The sequence below is a fragment of the Microcebus murinus genome, chromosome 4 (assembly GCF_040939455.1).
Source record: "Microcebus murinus isolate Inina chromosome 4, M.murinus_Inina_mat1.0, whole genome shotgun sequence".
Taxonomy (NCBI): Eukaryota; Metazoa; Chordata; class Mammalia; order Primates; family Cheirogaleidae; genus Microcebus; species Microcebus murinus.
The window spans coordinates 9,756,805-9,778,583 of NC_134107.1; positions in this window are offsets into that span (position 1 = coordinate 9,756,805).

Consider the following 21,779-nt stretch of genomic DNA (forward strand, 5'->3'; position numbering starts at 1 on the left):
TTAGCGTGGCCACAGGTGTGGCTGGAAATGGTCCAAGTCTGACCTGCAGGGAACACCGTGCAATCTCCATGCCTGTCTCTTCTCGAGTCTGCAGAGGCTCCAGGGAGGACTCTGAGGCCCTAAGAGAGCCACAAGCTGGAAGGAGCCTGGATCCCTGAGTGACTTCATGGAGCAGAGTCCCTTCCCCACCACCTGCCTGCACTGGGTTTTGACACGGGTGAGAATAACCCCTTCTGTGTTAAGTTATCGATGTTTTGGAGTGATTAATCACAGTGGTTATCTTGCCCTGTGAACTGGTGGTCACAGCACAATGAGTTCAGTGCCTATAGCAGGGAGACAAAGTGCAGGACACTCAGAAAATAAGACAAACAACGAAATCTGAAAAGAAATGCTTTTTCTGGATTTTCCCTTCTCTTAACATCTTGGGGGAAGGCAGGCTTCCAGCCAACAGCCTGGCCTGGGTCTGGGCACCTTTTCTGGGCCACGCTGGAGCTGGCCAGACCCCCCCAGTGGCTCCCCCGCAGCTGACCACTGCCCCCGGCCCCCATGAGCAGGGCCAGCTGGGCTCTGGCCCCTGCGGGCTGTTCCAGAAACATTCTCTTGCCGCCTCTGCAGCCCGTTTCTTCCTTTCTCATGCAAGATCTTGTTGAGATCTGGCAGGGTTTTTAAGGCAGAGTTGAAAGATTGTGAATAAACATTTCAGCTCTGTCTTCAGTTTTGTAGCTTCGCCTGAGCCCTGACTCTGGGAAGGAATGTTTAAGGCAATAAACGGAAAAATGAAAGCCGTGCAATTTGATCCCCAAACCCTGCTGATCCTAAGCAGCTCTCAGACCCATTCCTGCTCCGCTCCTCCCTCCACCGCCTCCCCTGCCTGCAGGTGCTCCCCTCCTCCCTCCCACCCCTGCCCACTCCTCACCGCTGGGCCGCTGGGGCCTGCCTGGGTCTGCTGGGAGCCGGAATGAAGACAGGATTTGGCATGGGAGGGATTCCGGGGAGGAAGGAGGAGGAAGTGGAGGAGCCTTCGGACTGCCATGAGGGCCTGATTCATGGAGGGACAGAGGGCAGGAGAGAGGACTGCACAAGAAGAATCACAAATCGCAGTGCAGTTCCACAGAGCTTCAGCCAGCCTGACTCTTCGGAGGGGAAAAAAGTAATTAGACTAGCTAAAATGGTCAAGAAACAAAGGGAATACACAGAATAAGAAAATGCAAATAGAGAAACATGAACAGAGAAAATTAAAAGAATCATGAGAGAATGACTTGATCAGCTAGCTCTATGCAACCAAATTTATAAACTGGGATAAAATGGGTTCTTCCTAAGAAAATGTAAATTATAAACTTAGCCCCAGAAGAAACAGAAAAAAGAACAACCCAATTACCATTTTAAAAAAATAGTTAAGTTCTTAAATCAATCCACCTGTCCTGGGCCCAAACAGCACGCGGCCAGTGAGTTCACATGGAAATCCTACCATAATTTGAGGGAACAGATAATTCTAATAGCATTTAAGTTGTTTCTGGGCACGGAAACAGTAGAAGAGCTTCAAAAGTGTTTAGAAAAATATAGTGCAACACTAGTACCAAATTCAATAAAGATAGTACAGAAACTTTACAAACTACTGACCAACCTCTTAAGACTATTAATATAAAAATCTAAAATAAAATATTACTGAACACTGCAGATCACTTGATAAATGCAGAAAAAGGATTTAACATAATCTGACATGTTTTCATGATAAAAAACACTCACTAAACTAGGAATAAAACTTCCTATAAATAAGGGCGTCTATGAAAAGCCCACCTCTGACACCACGTTTAGTGGAGAGAGACTGGCTGCCTTCCTCCCGGGTCAGGAACAAGGCAGGTGTTTGCTCTCACCAAGGAAGTTCTAGCCAGGGTGATTAGGCATGGAAAAGAAAGAAAAGGCATCCGGTTTAGGAAAAAAAGTAAAACTACATTTACAAATAGCATGATCTTATATACAGAAAATCCTAAGGAATCTCATTGAAAAACCATTCCAACTAATAAATGGGTTCATCAATGTTGCTGGAAACAAGATCAATGTATAAAATTTAATTGAATTTCTATACACTAGCCATGAACAATCTAAAAATAACATTAAGAGAACAACCCTAGTATGCAAGGTAATACATATGTGAATTAGCTTGATTTAGCCATTCCACAACGTCTACATATCTCGAAACATCGTTTTGTATACCATAAATATATGCAATCTTGTTTGTCAATTAAAGAATAACGATAAGAAAAGTGTTCCCGTTGTATAAAAAAGAAAAACAACCTCATCTGTCATAGCAGCAAAAGGAATAAAATTAACAAAGAAATGCAATACTGGCATGTTAAACACTGCAAGGCATCGTTGAAATGAGAGAAATTAGAAGTCTCAGTAAGTGGCAAGCTATTCCTTGTTATGCATCAGAACACTCAGCGTTGCTAAGATGGCAACACTGCTCAAACTGAGCTGCTGACTCAGAGCAATCTCCATCAAAATCGGAGCTGGGCGTTTTGCTGTTGCAGAAACTGCCGAGCTGACTCTGACATTCATGTGGACGCAGAATAACCACAATGACAGGCCATTTCAAGCCAGTGACACCTGCCGCCTGTCACCAGAAACAGAAGGCCGAGCACTTCTGCTCACTGAGTCCTGGTAGTCGAGGTATCAAGAAGAACACAGCACAGTCAAGTGCCGGAGAGAACGGCACTTCACTCTCGTGGGGAAGGGACACAGCAGGACCAAGTCATGGGGGGCGTCGGTCCCCCATGGCCAGCAGGTCCCTCCCAGCAGCCGAGGGGCAATTGAGCCACAGAAAGCTTTCCTGTGCTGCAGTAGAAGGACCTGGCCCCTCCCCACAGGGGACAGAGATAGCAGTGGGGTTGGCCAGGAGCCAGACACACACTTAGGCAGAACAAAGGAGGACAGATTAATTCTGAGACGAGGAGAGACAATCCCACACAAGGTGACAAGCCCGTCTCCCTCTGTCTCAAGGCCCCTTCCCATGTGGCCCAGCAGGTGCCAGACTGAATGCCCGAGACTGCTTTTCCCAGCACCACTCAGCCAGGGAAAGAAGTCTTTCTGATGAGTGGTGTTAGAACAACTGGACATCCACATGCAAGAGAAACAAAGCTGGATCCTTCTTTATTAATCTATTATGAATTTTTTGGACCCTATGCAAAAATTAAATGTGGGTCCTAGACCTGAAGGTAAGAGCTGAAATGATAAAACTCCTATAAGAAAATATAGGAGTAAATCTTCATGGCCTTGAGTTAGAAGAAGCCTTCTTAGTTTTGACAGCAAAAGAAAAATAGATAAATTGGACTTCACCGAAATAAAAGACCTTTGTGCTGGAAACAATACCCCCAAGAAAGTGAAAACGTGCCTTACAGAATAGGAGGACAAAATTTTAAATCACGCAGCTGGTAAGGGACCTGTTTCCAGAATATATAAAGATCTCTTACCCCTCAACAATAAAAAGGCAAATTATTCAATTTAGAGATGGGCAAGATATTTAAAAAGACATTTCTTCAAAGAAGACGTACAACTTTCCAATGCACATGAAAGACGCTTAACATCATGAGAAACCGAATCTCTTTAGAGAACTGCTAATCAAAGCCACAGTGAGCTACCGTTTCCCGCCACTAGCATGGCTAAAATTAAGGACAGACGCTCACAAGTGTCAGCGAGGATGTGGAGAAGCTGGAACCCCATGCATTGCTGGTGGGAATGGAAAGTGGAATCGTCACTTTCACAAAGAGTCTGGCAGTGCCTCAAAACGCTGACCACAGAGCTACCCTGTGATCCGGCGATTCCGTGCCCACGGAGAAGTCAAGCGCGTAGCCACACAAAGGCCGACATGGATGTTCGTAACAGCATGATTCATAATATCCGAAAAGCAGAAACATCTCAGGTGTCCGTCCACTGATAAAACGGAACATCATTCAGCCCTCGCAGGGACGGGGTTAGCTCCGATCCGAGTCGCAACAGGGATGAACTCGAAATCGCGACGGCAGGTGAAAGAAGCCAGTTAGGGTTAGATCACAAATTGTCTGATTCCATTTTGTCTGGAATAGACAAATCTGTAGAGCCAGAAAGGTTGCCTAAAGCCAGGGGTAGGGGAACTGGGGCAATGACTGCTAATGGCATTGGGTTTCTTCTGGGGTGATGAAAATATTCTAAACTTAGACTGTGGTCATTTTGTTCAACTCTCTCAACTTAAATGGGTGAATTTTATGGAACTTGAATTATGTCTCAAAGAAGCCATAAAAAGAAAATGAAAGGAAAAAGGAACAGAGAGCTTCTTTTTTTTTTTTTTTTTTAACTTTGGAGTACATAAGGGCTTCCTGTATGTGAAAAAAGAAAAAATCCATGAGAAAAAAATGAGAACTTTAGCTATACAAAAATTATAACGGCAAACAACTCTCCAATGTAAACTATGTAAAGCCACTTATATCATAGATTAAGGGCTAATTTCCTTAGTATATAAGAGCTTTATCAATCAGCAAGGAAAAATACAAGTCAATCTGAGATAGAATATGCTGCAGTAACAAAACGGCCCTCCAAACTGCAAGGGCTTAAAACAACGGGTTTTTGTGTGTTTTTTGGTATTTTTAAAATTTTTATTCTATATCATTGTTGTACACTTCAGGGTAGCTGTGATTCTGATACATGTATACAGCGTGTAATGATCACATCAGGGTGACCAGGGTACTCGTCACTCCCAACATTTATCTTTTCAAAGTTCCAACGGTTTCTTTCCAGCGCTCGTCGCGTGTCCGTCTGGGGCCCGCGGACGTGCTCTGCTCACGGCTGCTCACGGCTGCTCAGGGATGCTTTCGAACGTTGCCAGGCGGAGAAGAGAGAGAGCTCTGAGGGTCTCAAATTGTCACCGACGTGTTCACCCCGGTCGTGACACCTTCGTCGTGACCCCGTGTAAGTTCGCCTCCCTAGACAGCAGAGTTTGGTTGCAAACTTGAATGGCTGCAAATGGAAATACCCCATGCGTGTTCTTCTGCTGTTTGTTTGGGGCTTTTAAACCCAATCTCCTGTTCCCAACAGGAGCTCACAAACGACCCTCGCTACCTTGCGGCCCGGCACCCCCACCTCGGGACGAGGCCACGTGGCACGGCGCCCCCACCATGGGAGGAGGCCACGGCGCCCCCACCACGGGATGAGGCCACGTGGCACGGCGCCCCCACCACGGGATGAGGCCACGTGGCACGGCGCCCCCACCATGGGAGGAGGCCACGGCGCCCCCACCACGGGATGAGGCCACGTGGCACGGCGCCCCCACCACGGGGCGAGGACATGCTGTGTGTGCCCGTTCTTCTCCCACGGGTTGTTCACAGGCGTTTGTGGTCACAAACACAGACACGACGAAAGGCCTTGCCGTGGCCGTGCGCTCCTGGGAATCGCTGGGTCGTAGGCCTTGTGGCCATTTGTGGCCAGCGGACACCAATTTGTCTTCCAATTTGCACGAGCCCTCCCCCCATCCTCCCTCCGCCCCTCACGTGGAAGCTTCCGGGTGCTTCACAGGGATGCCGTCGAACGTTGACCCTGGCAGACTCGCTAACTGTCAGCCGCCTTTTGGTGCCAAGCGGAAGTCCCCACAGCCTGGGTGGGCCTCTCCTGCCGCTCGGGAGCTGCCCCTGCTGACGGTCCCCGATTCCCCTTCTCCGAGACGCAGGCCACCTGCTCTGCCCCCTTTTCTGTTAAACTGCTTTTGTGTGTCTTTTGAACGTTGAGCCTAGGCGCCACCTACTCAGAACAAGTGTAAAGCGTCGAAAGCGTCGCGGGTAGCGGATCGCATGACCAACGCCGCACTGCGCCCTGGGGGCCCGGTGTTGGCGGGGCGAGCGCCAGCCCGGGTCCTGCCTCCTGTTTGAACTTTCGGGCTTGGATGGGACTTGAGATATGATTGATGGTTTCGGAATTTTGTCTACTTTTTTTTTTTTTTTTTGGCATTTCCCTGAATCTCTTCAAAATATTAACGACAGTAAGATAACAAAAACAAACATATCCTAATCATGATTGTCACCATTATCAAAAGTACACTTACTCGTTCTTCCTTCAACAAATACCAGGCCCCTGCCGCGTGCCAGACCCGGCTTCAGAAGCAGCGCCGGGGCTCTCAGAAACTTTCGCTCCTTTTTCTGGCCCCACCTGAGGCCCCTCCCAGTGCACACGCCTTTCCCAGCGAGGGGGCCCGGCACCGCGACACGAAGCCACACACAAGTCCAGGGCCCAGAGCCCGGGAAGGCAGAGCCCAGGCAGCCACGTCCAGGGAGCCTCAGAGAACTTCAGGGACTCTGCAGAGAAATCCAGATCTCCTGGGCCGGCAGCCTCCAGACGCCCAAGGTGCGTTAGCAGGTTAGACTCCCCACTGCCGAGACGGAGGCTTATCCCACGCCCCCCCCCCAGGCTGGACTTCGGGGAGTTCTGAACAACCGTCCTTCCAGCTCTGAAGCGGCCTCGCTGTCCAGTGCTGAGCCGCTCGGTGTAAACAGCTCTGCATCCAGCCGCCGCGAGAGGTTGCCGGGATGCTACTCCGTGGGAGGTTTATCCGCCGGCCTGCAGAGGGCTCGCAGCGCAGCAAGTGGACTCTGCAGAGTGCCCGTCCTTCCGGCCGGGCCTCCCTCGCTCCCCGGGCCCTCTGGCTGCCCCAGGAGGGGGCAGGGTGTGGGTCCCCTAGGCCAGGCCCCTCCCCACGCCGAGCGCCGTGCGAACGGCTCACACAGCCCTGGGAGAGACCGTGGGACGCCGGGGCCAGGGCGCGGGGCCCACTCCGGGGCTCGTTAGCACGGCCCTCCGGGGAGTATTTCCGGCCCCCGTGCAGGAACGGGGACTGTCCTCTTTCATGTCACTTCTCCGTGCCTCTGGGGCAGTGACCCCAGGATTTGCCGTTTCTCCTGTTTTAAGTTTGTGGTCATGGTCGGCTGCGTCAGCATTCTTCCCCCAGAGATAGTGAAGTGCGAAGGCCGGGTAACTGTGAGCTGGGGACCCAGGGTGCCCAGGGAAGGACAGGGTCCCCAACAGAGCAGTCACAGGCCTGATTCCCAGGGCCCCAGGGCACGCCTGTCCCTCTGCAGGAGTCTCCCCAGGGCCTTTGCACGTGCTGTGCCCTTCGGCCGGATCGCCCGCCCACCCCGCAGCCTGTGTCCTCCGGCAGAGCCAGCTCCTTGCTGAAGAGTCTGCCCAGGGTGGGGCAAGCTGCCCTCCACTGCTCCCGAGAGAGCAGGTACCACACTGGGCCGAACTGTCCCTCCCGGCAAGGACGAGCCCACGCCCGTGTGACATACCCCCGAGGTTCCAGGGACCTCCCGGTTCTCCGATATGGTTTTTCATCTGTTTCCATGATATTTGATCAACGTCCACCTCCCCATCGGACTGTGACCTCCAGGAGGGCAGGGCGGTGTGCTTTGCCCTCACGTCTGTCTCCAGCCCCGCCCAGCAACTGCGGGCAGGCGGGACTCGGCAGCTGCCTGGCAGGTGAATGGTGGATGACACAGGCGTGGACAGGGCTGCCAGTGCTGTGGCCGCAGAGGGCAGGGCCAGCCCAGCCACGGCGCCCCAGGCAGCTTCTCCTCCACACGTGAGTGAAGCCAGAGCCCAGGGGCCAGCGGTGGCTGGAGGCCCCGTCTGCAGGCTGGCGGGAGCCAGGGTCCCAGTGAGGTGCTGAGGCTGGGCCGGCCTGGGCCTCCAGGGGTCTGCCCCAGGGGAGGGGAGGAGAGGGGAGGGGAGGGCAGGGGAGGGGAGGCCGCGGGAACTCAGGGCACCAGGCGGAGCTGGTGGAACACGTGGCCCCAGGAAAGGAGGGATTGGCGTGTGGGGTTCCTGCGAAGCCTCTGTGCGCCCCCCCTGGAAGTGGGGACAGCGTGGGAGGGCACTTGCCACGGCGCGTGGACGAGACGGAGAGGACAGGATCGGGGGCGCCCAGGGCCCGCCTGCCTCCCCGGGGAAGCCGACCTGAGCGCGGTGGCCGCGACCCGCAGGCCCTGAGGCCGCCCCCCTGCTCCCCTTTCCCACGCCTCCTCCCCGGCTGCAGGGACGGCCGGTCCCAGGAGGCAGGCTATTACAGGGACTGACCCCGGCGAAACCCGGAAGGCAGCGCGGGAGTCTCTGAGGACCGGCCCTGTGAGAACAGCAGGGACGGCCCCCACTGAGAGGCTGAGCGACGCAGCGGCCACCGGTCCTGGCACACGGCTCCTCCCCAGCCCGGCCTCAGGCCCCCGACAGCCGTGTCCCTCCTCACAGCGTTGGGCCTGCCATTAAAGGACTGGGGCAACTCGCTCCCCGTGGGGGCTGGGGGTCCTTTGAAGGCGGGAACCAGGTGAGGGCCTCTGTGAGCCCCGCCGGCGCCAGCGGCGGGCGGGCGGGTGTCGGCACAGAGACGTGCTGTTCTCTCTGCATGGCCAGGCGCACGGTCACACACAGCCTGTCCCGGCGAGAAGGAACCCGGTCTCGCCCCGCGATGCAGATCCCAGCTATGGTCACTTCAGACCTCCAGTCTCCTGACAGACAGACGCCCCCCTGGCAACGCCGACTCCCTGTTGATAAAGCCATCGCGCTGCATGTGACAGCAGGGCCCTCCTGTCTGCTCAGCTCCAGGTGTGCCCAGGACAGGAGGGTCACCTGCCCAGCCCGTCGTGTTTCGTGTGCTCAATATTTATGTTGTTAAATATGCAATGTCCAATTTTGAATCAAAAGTTTAGTTCATTATATCTCAAACAAGAAGCAGTACGTTTAATCAAAGTATGTGCCTAAACTATCCACCCGGGTTATTTTCTTTCTTTTTTTTATTTTTTTGGCCATCTAAACAGCAGCTTGTTTATGCCAGCAGTGAAGAAGCCTGCAGAGCAAGTGGAGGCTCCAAAAGAATTTTCCACGGCTTGTTGAGAATTGAATGTTTTTCCTTGCAAGTCGTGGTCCAAAGCCTGGAAGAAGTGGCAGTCAGTGGGTGCAAGGTCTGGTGAATGCGGTAGATGACAGGGAGTTTCCAAGTCCTGCCTCTGCAGTTTGAGCAGCGCTGTTTCTACAACATGTGGTGGAGCGTTGTCTTGCGAGAGCATTGGCCCGTCTCTGTTGACCAGTCCTGACTGCTTAATCGCAAGCATCCTCATCGTTACATCCAATTGGCTGCAGTCGACACCCGCTGTGATCGACTAACCAAGTTTCAGGAAGCCACAGTGGATAACACCAGCACTGGACCACCAGACAGACACCACTACCTCGCTTTTGATGGATATTTGGTTTTGGACTCTGCTTTGGCTCTTCATCTTTATCCAACCACTGTGCCGAACACTTGCGACTGTCAGAAAGAATCCATTTTTCACTGCACGTAACAATACAGTGTGGAAACGGTTCGCTTTTATGCCGTGACAGCAAAGAAAGGCAAGCTTCAAGGCGATTTCTCTGTTGATGCTCGTTGGATTCATGCAGGACTCAACTATCCAGCTTCTTCACCTTGCCCATTTGTTTCAGATGGTAACATCAAACCTAGCTGCTAATTCACGCGCAGGTGGAGATGGACTCACTTCCACCGCAGCTCTCAGCTCATCATTACCCACCTTGGTCTCAGGCCGTCCATGCGGCTCGTTTTCAAGGTTAAAATCAGCAGAATGGAACTTCCTGAACCCTCGTCATTCACCAGCCGCGTCCCTCCCAAACACTCTATTGACATTTTGAGCTGCCTGCGCTGCATTGGCTCCTCGACGGAACTCGTATTTGAAAACGACACGAATTTTTGACTTACCCATGGTTTCACAAAAATTGCTCTAAAAACATGTGAAAGATATTCACAAGCCAAAACGAGTGCTTGAAAAACTGAGGATGCACCTTCACAATAAGCATAAAACAAGAAGCGTCAAAGTGAGATGTCAGAGGAGTCAACTGTCAAACTTAGTACTCAAGGGAATCGAACATGTCATACTTAATAAAATATCTGGGGAGTGGAAAGGCCTGGCAGGTGAGTGGGGACCCCAGAACCCAGCTAAGCTGGGAAAGGTTCAGGGAAAGGCTCCCAGCCCAAGTGGGGGAAGGGGCTGGAACACTAAGGGAAACTGAGGCAGAGGCCCAGTGATCACAAGGGGCACACACAGGGAAAGTTCATGATAGGCTGCTGTTCTCTAGCACTTGGGAGGCCAAGGCTCTAGCTGCACTAACCTGGGGCAGCACCAGCCACTCCAGCATTGCAGGAAGGAAGGAAGGAAATGTGAGTGGAAGATGGATGGATGTGTGGGTGATGAATAGTGAATGGGTGGGTAGCCTGGGGGAGGGAAAACCCATAGGTCCAGATTCCATCCTTTTCTTTGCCAGTGTTCTACATTATTTTTTTAAAAAAGAGATGAAAACCCAGAGAGGCCAGTGGTCCCTTTGGGCACATGGAACATTCTGGAACGTTCCAGAACCCTCAGGCCCTGGTGCTCCAAGCACTATAGTTCCTGACAATATCCCCGGGGCCTCACCCCTCTCCCGGCCCCCTGAGCTGACGGGCTCAGCCCGGCTCTGCCCGGGAAACACGGCCCAGCCCTCCTGTGCTTCAGAGCCCCTCAGGAATTTTCCTGAAATCCCTGGGCGTCTGGTTCCGCAGGTCTGCGGAGGGCCCTGGGCACCAGTGCTTTTAAACTCTCCGGTGTTTTCCATGCACAGCCGGGTGGGGCAGCGGTGCCTCTGGGCTGCCAGGACAGCTTTGACCCCTCGAGGCGGGCAGGCTGCGCTGCATGGCTGGGCAGGGAATTCGCAGTCGGCAACAACCTCGGGAGTGAGAAGGGATGTCCCCCAGCCCTGTCCTCGCCCAGCCTCCACGTGCAGGGACTTCCCTGTGGATGTGAGCCCCTGCCCCGCCTGACGCCGGAGAGGGGCACCAGTCCACCCTGGGCCTGCCTCGTCAGGTGACCCTGAGTCACGGGGCGTGTCCGCAGAACAAAGACCCGGCGGGGAGGGGTGGGACAGGGCGGCGGCCCAGACGTCCAGGAGCGCGACATCTGCGGGCTGACTCACGGCCCAGGGAGCAGCGCCCGCAGGCCCTCGCCGCAGGGAGTGGCCACGAAAAGGGACAGACTTTAAACAGTTAGGGAAAGAACCCCGTGGCCGCCTGTGCCGCCAGCCTCCCCGAGGGCTGAGCTCCTGTCCCTAGCAGTGCGCCAACGAAGAGAGGCGCCGGCGACCCGCCCGGGGGCGTGTGTCCAGGAGCGTTGGTGAGGGGCTGTTTGAAGGCGTGCGTAGAGGAAAGGGAAACCAGCGAGGGCGCCCCGGCCCAGCACTGGCAGCGGCAGGCGGGAGCCCCGAGACGGGAAGTGAGCAGAGCAGGATGAGCCGGGCCTCGGGAGGGACCACCCAGAGGAAGCGCCCCCTTGGCCACAGGAACAAGGCCATGCGCAGGAGCAGCCAGGGACACATTCCTCAGCCTCTGTCCCCCTGCCCACCACTCCCCTTCCCGCCCGACCTAGTGGACAGCGCAGGGCCAGGAGGGGCGGGGCGGCACCCCCTGCTGGTCAGCGCCCCAGGGCACGGGGCTGGCCGGGGAGGGGGCTCCGTGGGACGCAGGGGGTGGCCTTGCCCTCACACCCTGTCAAGTCCACTGGGGGGAAGAATTTGGGGCAAGCCAAGTCCTGCCTCCACTGGGCTCGGGGTGCCAAGCCGGCCGGTGCCTCTGCAGAAGTTCCCCCACGCGGCCGGCTCCGGGAGCGAGCTCACACCCCGGAACTGGCCATCAGGGCTTGTCGGTCAGGCTGCACTTGTTAAGTGACAGCTGCCCCCAGTGCTAAGGGGCAGGACCCCACTGGGGACTTCCAGGTGACTCACACAGGCCAGCCCTGTCTGGGAGCGGGGAGGCGGGTCTTTGATGACTAACTGGACAGGAATAATGAGATGACGAGGGCCTGCCTTCTTGGGAATGAATGATTTCCCTCCCAAGTGCAAGGCCAGGTAGGCGACAGGTGACTGACTCTGCCCCGGGTGCCTCAGCGTTGGAGGAGCCCGCAGTGGTCCCCAGGGGAGCCGGAGGGAGGCGGGGGTGGGGGGGAGGGAGGTGGATGGGCCCAGGGTTCGCCCTGGGGGAGGTGGGCAGTCCCGAGAGTGACCGAGGGGCCTTGTCAGACACTTTGGAAGGTCAGAGAGCTGGGGGGTTGACAGAGAGCCACACGGCACTGGGGGACAGCCGTTTCTTCGGCAGGAGAATGGCTGCCCAGGCAGGTGCCCACACACAGGTGCAGCCCATGAGGACACGCCCAGCACGACGAGGGCCCACCTGGACAGGGGGGCAGCTGCTTCCCTTTTAGTTCTCCATCATTGCCTATCTTAGCTGGAAGCCTAGAATCTTCCTCGGGAAGCCACACCCACTAATGTAAGTTGTCTGGGAACCTCAAGACTCACGCAGCCCGAAGGATTCAGTCTTACTTGCAAGTGGAAGCTAGGGGGCTGGACGACCTGCCATCAGTCCCCAGAGAGCCTGCACTCGACCGGGCTGTTTCTGCGGCCACCACAGGGTGCCGCTGTGGAACACGGGGCTGGCGCAGCCCTGCTCCCTGCCGCGGCGAGACCTGCTCGTGTCTCGTGGAGTCCCGGGCTTGGCTCCACAGGGTGTGTGGATTCGATGGCGTGTCACTGCTCCCCCTCAGGAGCCCCCACCGGCTAGTTTGGCGGGACCAGCTCCCTGCAACCTGGGGCTCGGCTGGGGAGCCTGGGGGGTGGGGTCCCCTTGAACACGTGTAAGTCCCTGAACCTCAGTTGGAACCGTTCCACCCATCGGAGAGTCTCCCAAGGGGATCAGGGCTCCTGTCCCCTGTTCCCAGGGAGGCTCCTGCTCTGTGGACATATCGGCCACGTCCTGCTCAGCAACCAGCCCTTCAGGGGAAGGTCTGGAGGGAAAGAGACTGTCAAGCCACAGAACGTTCCGCTATTCACTCCCTCCAGAGCCCATGACACCACTCCCTTTACTCACACAGCCAGAAAGGCAAACGGCACCTTCCCAGCCTTCACGCCCATGACAAGCGACATTTGGCCCCAGGTGACACCTGTCCGGTGGAGCTGGACTCTGGTGCTAACAGCACCTGCTTGAACTCCAAGTCCTGAGCAGGGGGCCCTGCACTTGAGGTGGGGCAGGAGTGGGGAGCCGGGCAGCGAGAGGGGAAGGGGGAAGGGGAACAGAGAGAGAGAGGAGGGAGGGTAGCATCCCCTTTCCTCAACTCAGGACCAGGCTACTGGGAAAATTTTGAAACAGAAGAAACGGGACTTTGTCCTTCTTCCTCCTGCTTTTGGCAGCTTTGTACGTCCCAATACCCCCTCGCTCCAAGCTCCACGGGTCAGCGCCCGCCTTCCACAGTGTCCTGGGATCCCAAATGCACCCCCAGGAGATCTTGTCCTCTCAGTGCAGCTCATCTTTGTTTGAATGTTAGTAGGAAAGCACACTCCATAACCCAATTCACACTAAAGTGAGAGTGGCTGATAGACAGCTAACCCTCTAAGACAGGCATCTTCAAACTACGGCCATGGGCCACATGCGGCCCCCCAAGGACATTTATCCAGCCTGCCATGTGTGTTTGCCACCGCTGCCTGTCCTACTTAGCAGTCGACTGGTCCCCAGGCCCGCAGCGCGCATGTGTGGAATGTGCACTGCGCTCTCCAACGGCCCTCCAATGGCCTGAGGGACAGTGGACTGGCCCCCCCGTTTAAAATGTTTGAGGTCCCCTGCTTTAAGAGCTATGAGCATTTTTTAAAAGGTGGTTCCAGAGCCTCGTTAGTCACTAATTGGTGGGCTTCACACCTGTGCCAAATCAAAGGCAACAAGTCTTGGTGGATAAAAGACCCGGGCAGCTCCACTCTCGGGGCAGAGGAGAGGTGGGAGCACGCAGACATCATGGCGACCTGCCTGTCAAAGGGACATCCGGGTAGCAACGAGGTCTCCTGACTCATGGCGGGAACCAATGCGTGCGTTTACAGGAGAGACGCCCAGGAGCAAAGAAAGCCCCTAAGAGACGCAAAGGAAAAGCAGCCAGAGCCGGCTGCACGGTTTGCAGGCGCAGCACCGGGTGCGAACGCCGGCCCTTGTGCAAATCGCAGGGAAAGTTCCGCTCGGGGCACTAACCCACACGGCTTTCCTTTCTCCTGCAGTTTGTCTCTCAGCTTGTCTTGGCGTTTTGTATTTGCCTTCGCTGTTGTTGTAACGCAGGGAACAGTTAAAATCTTAACTTATTAGCGTGATTCCTAGCCCCCATCTTTCCCTCGTGAGCGGCAAGTACAGGCGCATGTCACACGTGTGCAGAATCGCCGGAATTACACTCTCGTAGCTCATAGCTCGCACGTGTCTCTGTATTTTGGGGTATTTAGTTCTTGTTGTTTGTTGTTTTTTTTTTGTTTATTCGAGACAGAGTCTCGCTCTGTTGCCCGGGCTAGAGTGCCGTGGCGTCAGCCTAGCTCACAGCAACCTCAAACTCCTGGGCTCAAGCGATCCTCCTGCCTCAGCCTCCCGAGTAGCTGGGACTACAGGCACTCTATTTTTGTTTTTACCAGAGCAGCAGAACCTCGGCAGGAAACTATCATAACCGTTTTTATTTCCCTCCTTTCCCGTTCCCCTACATCACCATTTCGGCTGACACAGTAAGAACCCGTGGGATGGTTTCCTGGGTTTTGGTGCGTCTTGGAGCTGCGGTCCCCAGCCCCCGGGCCGTGGACTGGGACCGGCCCGTGGCCTGTTAGGAACCGGGCCGCAGAGCTCCGCCTCCCACTCACTCCCCACCCAGCCTGGTCCGTGGAAAAACTGTCTTCCACGGAACGCAGGGGCCGGGCCCCGCGGCGGGAGGTGCGCGGGGCGGGCGGGTGAGCGGAGCTTCATCTGTATTTCCAGCCGCGCCCCATGGCTGGCATCCCCGCTTGAGCACCGCCTCCTGGCCATCCCTGTCCGTGGAAAAACTGTCTTTCGTGGCACCGGTCCCTGGCGCCAAAAAGTTGGGGCCGCCGTCGTAGAGCAGCCTTGCCTTCTGTGACGGAAGCAAATTCTGGCCTGAACCCGAGCGTGGGCCCTGGGTGCCCCCAGGTAGCCGTCACCCCCCGACCTCGTCCTGGCTCTGAGCTCCAGCGGACACCCAGGCCTCGGGGCCCGCGGAACTCGGTGCCTGTGCACACTGGTGTGGCCAACGCTGCCTACGAGCGGTGGCAGCAAAGGGTTAAGGTCACGGGTCGGCACCACCCTCGTCCTCTGCCCACCTGCACGCGCAGGCAGATCTCAGCTGAAAACACAGGGTCGACGACAAATAATGCAGAATTTTAAGCGCACTAAACCAGGCGCAGGGCCTGAGCGCGGGGCCCTGCGTGACCCGCGGGGCCCGCCCTGAAATCGGGCTTCCCCTCCCCTCTGGGGTCCCTGGCCGTGCGGGTGCCGGGCCGGCGGCTCCCCTGAGACCCGCGTGCCTCTGCAGCCGATCTGGGTCAAAGCCTATGAAGGACTGGCGCCTTGGTTAATGAGCACAGCTACTCCCCACCGGGGTAAAATTAGGGGCACGGATTCCACTTAACATCTCTCTTTTCTTTTTTTCTCTTTAACATCGAGGCTTCTAGACCTAGTCCGTTCTTATTTTAATTTCCATCTGCTTTTATCCGAGTCCCCGGAGACCAGGAGGAGAGCGGCCCACATCTCCGGCAAGCTCTGGAGGGGGTGGGGAGAGGGGGAAGGGGCTAGAGCAGCGGGCGGCGAGCAACTCGCTTGGCAGAGACCAGCACGCGGTGGGGGCTGTCCCCGCAGGCTGGTCCTGGCAGGGCAGGGGGTCCCGGGGGAGGCCGGGGGAGGGGCCGCAGAAGCCGACACACTCCGGCCGGGTTGGGCCGGGCGGGGCCGGTGCCCGTGCCCAGCAGGACATGCGGGCGGTGCCAGGCCCTGCTCTGGGCCTCCTTCACACCCCATTTTTAACAGCGAGCCGTCAGATCTGTTGCGCGGCACCAGCTCCCGGCTCGAGGCCCCCTGTGTGCGCAGCCGCCTGCGCCTGCAGGGCAGGAGGCCCGGCCAGCTTACGGCATCTGTTTATCCTGCCGGCCGCGGGGCACGCGCTCCCTGGGAGCAGACTGGAGGCGGTGGGACCACGCATTCCTGGACGCTGGCATCACGGCTGAGCGCCAGGCGAGGGTTCCAGGCATAGCTGTCACCAGGTGACAGATTGGTCCGCTCTGGAGGGAGCCAGCCAGCTCTGGCCACCTCTGACTCCTGGAATGGCCGTGGAGGGGGGGGTGCTGAATGTAGAAGGAGCATCCGTGCCCAGCGTCCCAGAGCCCAGGGACAGTGACATCGGCCCAGGGGTGCCTGGCTGTCTGAGCGCTCATACTCACGCACTCATCTCTGCAGTACGGCAACCCTGGGGAGGAGGCGCCCTCATCACCCCCATTCTACAGATGGGGAAACCAAGGCCGGCGGGGTGACAGCCAGTAAGTGAGGAGCCAGGAGGTGAGCAGGCTGCCGGGCTGAGGCCCCGCCAGCGAGCTCAGTGCAGCCCCTGGAGACAGGGGCTCTGCCTTCCCTGGCCCTGAGCACCTCCCGCCCTTCAGGACAAAGGCCCGAGTCACAGAATGGGCAAGGCAAACCCTCGCTGAGATTTCCGGGGAGAGCCGGCGTGCGTACATCACACACCGGGGTTCCCGCTGGGGTCCAGGTAGACTTGTTTTTCTGCTTCTCCGCTTCCTTCTCCACAGTCGGCCCGGGGTCCTCTTCACCGGCCCCTCCCACCCTTCCTCCGAACTGCTGCGGTTATGGGTGAGGCCTCAGCTTCCCCAAATCTGAAAGGGATTTCTATGTATGGCAAAATTAATTAGTGGTGAAATTCACATAACATAAAACACAGCATGTTACCCATTTTAAAATGCACAATTGAGTGGCGTTGAATGCATTCACAATGTTGCGCAACCATCACCGCCATCCATTCCGGAACATTCCATCCCCGCAAAAAAAAAAAAAAAAAAAAAAATCTCCCATAGCAGTCACTCCCCATTCTCCCTCCCCTAGCCTCCGACAACTGCTGACCCATTTCCTGGCTCCATGGATTTGCCCATTCTGGACATTTCATATCAGTGAAATCGTGCAATTTACGGTCTTTCGTGACCGGCCTCTTTCGCCGGACACAATGTCCTCAGGCTCCACGCATGGGCGGCGTGCGGCTGCGCGCCCTTCCCTCTCTGTCCCGTGGCAGGCACGGATCACACGCCGTCTGTCCTCTGCCGGTGGCCTTTGGGCTGTTCCCGCCGTTCGGCTGTGGTGCGCGGCGCCGGCTGAGCACTCGAGCACAAGGCTCTGCCGGGACGCCGGCTTTCACTCCTTTGGGGCAGAAACCTCGGAGCAGAATTGCGGGGTTGCAGGTGACTCTGCGCCGTGTCACAGCGCCACGAGGGGGCGTTTGAAAAGCTGGCTTGCAAAGTTGCGGGGAAGGCTGCGAGCGACCGACCGAAGCCCCCGCACTTGGAGGCATTTGGGGGCGGCGGAGCGCTCAAGCTCCAGCCCCGCCACTCACTGCTGTGTGCCCTCAAGCAGGTTACTTAACCTCTCTGAGCCTTGCCTTCCTCTTCTGTCCGCAGGGCTGCAGTAAGGGCTCGATGAGCGTTTGAGGTGCAAGGGCAAGCCTCGGCCGTCTCTGTTCTCCCCAGCACGCCAGCACCAGAGGCTTCTCTCTCTCACCTCACCTCATCCTGCCACTGTTGCCATCAGCACCAGCTCCTTGCAGGCGAGGGGACAGTCCAGAGGGGTCGTGTGGCTTGCCCGGGCCACACAGCAGCCCCAGCTGTGGGCAGGGTGGCTAGCTCCTTCCCCTCCGCACTCGGCCTCCCGGGCATCATCTGCCGCGGAGAGCGAGCTCCCACGTGGCGCTTGGAGCGAGTGTTTAACGCCCATAAAACCCAAGGAGCTCAACACTCCCAAATAAGGTCTCCTGTGCATTTGCCCAGGAACGCGGCCCAGACGGCGGGACCCAGAGCACATCTCCGCAGGGAAGAGACGCCACTCTTCACCGCTCCTCGGGTCTCGGTGTAAGCCACGACCGCATCTCCGGGCCCAGACGAAGGCGTCGAGCGGGGCGCCTGCCGGGCTCCCGCTCCGGGCGTCCTGGCCCACGGCTCAGAGCAGCGGCGGGACGTGGGGGGTGGCGGCACGCGGGAGCCGGGTTCCGTGGGCAGAGTGAGACCCGCCGTTCTTAGTTGCTGGGAGGGCTGTTGGAAAGGAGCAGCCCTGGGATCAGGCGCTGACATCACGCAGGCCCTCCGCTGGGTCCTTTAGTGACTGCGGATTTTTACAGTTTCCCCTCCAAGAAAGCAGGGGTGTCAGGGCTCAGACACCCCCACAGGAGCTCGACGCAGAGACGGGAACTGGGGGACCCAAATGCCACGTCCCGGTGCCACCTCTTAGCCAGGAGGCGGCTTTGGCCAAGTTGCTTAATCTCTCCAGCTGCCAGTTTTCTTGCCAGCGAAATGGGTGTAGACGGACTTAAACGTCCAGCAGGGAAGTGAGGGCTGTAAAAGGGCCGGCCCGTCGTGCGGCTGTTGGGAACATCCAGCGTCTGCCGTCCTGGCCGTTGTCAAGGTTGCCTCGCATGTGACAAGGGGGTTCGGCGGCAGGTGCCAGCGCCAAGACGAAGCGGCTCTGCACGCCTGGGCCGGCCTGGACCCGCGCAGCTCTGCCCCCAGCCCGCTGCCCTCCCCCGCTGCCCCCCACCCGCTGCCCTCCCCCACTGCCTTCCCCCGATGCCCCCACCCGCTGCCCTCCCCCGCTGCCCTCCCCCACTGCCCTCCCTCGCTGCCCCCCACCCGCTGCCCTCCCCCACTGCCCTCCCCCGCTGCCTTCCCCCGCTGCCCCCCACCCGCTGCCCTCCCCCCGCTGCCCTCCCCGACTGCCCCCAGCTGCCCCCCCGCTGCCCTCCCCCACTGCCCTCCCCCGCTGCCCTCCCCCACTGCCCTCCCCACTGCCCTCCCCCGCCCCCAGCCCACTGCCCTCCCCCACTGCCCTCCCCCGCTGCCCCCCAGCTGCCCCCCCACTGCCCTCCCCCACTGCCCTCCCCCGCTGCCCCCCACCCGCTGCCCTCCCCCGATGCCCCCACCTGCTCCCCTCCCCCGCTGCCCCCCACCCGCTGCCCTCCCCCCGCTGCCCTCCCCCACTGCCCCCCACCCGCTGCCCTCCCCCGATGCCCCCCACCTGCTGCCCTCCCCCACTGCCCTCCCCCGCTGCCCTCCCCCGGCCCTGGCTCTGCCCCGGGCCATGCCCACTTGCTCCATCATGGCAACACCCACAGCAATGGGGACCCGCACACCACCCCACTCGATAGACGGGAAACCTGAGTACAGGGAGGTAAATAACCCACCCAAGGCCACACGGCTCGTAAGGGACAGAGCAAGGATGTGGGCCAGGCAGCTCACCTCTCTGCCCTGACACCGCGGGCCAGCCCAGCACCATCAGAAAGGGGACGAGGCAGAGCTGGCTTCAGCAGGGACGGGGGCCGGCAGCTGAGACCCCGGGACATCCCTGGCCTGGACATGGTGGCCGGGCCAGCTTCTTCCCCGGCGGTGGGGCTGCCTCTTGGAGAGCCCCCGGAGCCCGAGTTTCACCTGTCCCGGACAGTGGGCGCCAGGAGGAGGAGCGGGTGGTCCAGGCAGCTTCGCTTACCTGTCACCCACCGTGGCCTGCAGACGGGGTGCAGGGGATGTGACAAAGGCTCGAGCCCTGGAGCAGCCGGGGTACACGTGGGGGCTCCCTTTTCTGCTAGGAAAAGCGGCAAACTCCTCCCTGCGGCCTCTAGGGCACTGCATGGTGCCCTGCGCCAGCCTGCTCTCCCCCACGGCACTCACGCTGGGCTGCTTTCTGAACGTGCCAGTCTCCTTCCTGCCCCAGGGCCTTTGCACCTGCTGTTTCTCTGCCTGCACTGTCTCACCGCCGCTTCACCCAGCAAAGTCACGTATGTCCTTTCAGTCCCAGCACCAGCTCCAGCCCCTGGCGTGGCAGGCTGAACAGCGGCTCCAAAGAGAGACGTTCAAGCACCAACCCCTGTCCCAGTAAATGTGACCGTACTTGGAAAGTGGAGCTTACTTGGAAATCTTTGCAGGTGTGATTAAGGCTCACAAAATGAGATCCCCTTGGATTAGGGCGGCCCCCAAATCCAATAGTGAGTGTCCTTGTGAGAGACAGAAAAGGAGAGGACAACACGGGGACATACGAGAGAAGCCGTGTGACCACGGAGGCGGAGACCCGAGCGGGGCGCCCGCAGAAGCCAGGAGACAGGCGTGGGCAGATTTCCCCGCAGAGCTTCTAGAAGGAGCCAGCCCTGCCAGCACCTTGATTCTGAGCTTCCTGTTCCCCAGAACTGTGAGAAAACTAACTCCCGTTGCTTTACGCTGCCCGGATTTTGTGGTTTGTTACGGCAGCCCCAGGAAACGAACCCTCGGGCCCAGAACGAAGGGTTCCCCGAGATGTGGCACTTTGAGAGCTGGAACCAGGACCGTTCCAGACAAAGCAGGACAGCGGGTCACCCTGGCTGTCCCGTCCGGCCCCCAAGGTGGCATCGGCCCCCATTCCACACGTCACGGCTCCAGGGGCTGCGCTGCAGTGACCGCTAACTAGCTGATTGCTTGCACAATTCTTCATGCCATAGTGGGCCCTCCCTGCCTGCCCCGCCCTCCCCGCCGTGCCCAGCCCAGCGCTGGCTGTGGAGCCTGGTGCTAGGGAGGCCGTGTGCGACGAAAGAAAGAGGAGGCCGGGTCTCCCTGGCCCCGGGGGCAGATCCAGGTCAGATGGGGAAGTACCATGGCACACAGTTGGAGCTTAGCGCCGGGAACTGCTTTGCAGGGTGGGGCGCTGGCCAACAGCGGCCAGGCCACGTGGGAGAAGGCTGGCGTCTCAGCAGAGGCTGGGGTCACCGCAGAGGCTGGGGTCACCGCAGAGGCTGGGGTCACCGCAGAGGCTGGGGTCACCGCGTGGCACACGCACAGGTGAGCGCCACCTTCCACGCTGCCTAAAGCCCTGCAATCCCGGGGTGCTGCAGGATTCTGGACGCCGAAACAGCGGGGGCACTGGCCTGGGGGAAGGGCAGCGTGCAGGGAGGGGCGGGAGGGCCGGGCACCCAGCGGGGCCAGAGAGAGGACGCGGGACAGTGGGAGTGGCTGGGAGGCATCACTGCAGGGAGCGGGCAGGAGAAGGGATGCTGAACAGTCGCTAACGCCAGACCCCTCTCAGGAGGTGAGAAACAGACAGCAGGGGGGGACTAACTCGCCCTTCACCCCGGGAGTCAGATCTGAGTCATTGCCTCACTTTTGCAGGGCTCTTCCTAGCCCCCAAAGTGCTTGTATGCATGGCCTTAAGCAAATGGAAGTGCATTTCCCACGTACAAACGCCGGGGCCATGGATGGGGATGATGCTCTCGGGTCTCGGAGACCCGGCTTCTCCTCTGCTGTGGCGCTGCAAAGCCTCCGTGTCTGGAGCCACCTCATGGTCTAGCGTGGCTGCTCCTGCTCCAGCCCTCACAGCTCTGTCTCGGCCAGAGGCAGTGGGAGAGGAGAGGGAAGGGCATGCCCCTCTCTTTGGTCTTTTTCCTGGAAGTTACACTCTATGTGAGTATTTTTGGAAAATTTAGGTGATGTTTTCTCATTTAAAATACTAATTGATCCCACCCTCAGGTGACCACCTACCACATGCCAGGCACCACTGGCCTCTCTACAAACCTATCTCCGGGATTTCTCGCAGCCACCCTCTAAGGAGGTCCCAGCAAGCCTGTTGCACAGATGGGCAAACTGAGGCTCAGGGCCAGGGCCAGGCTGCA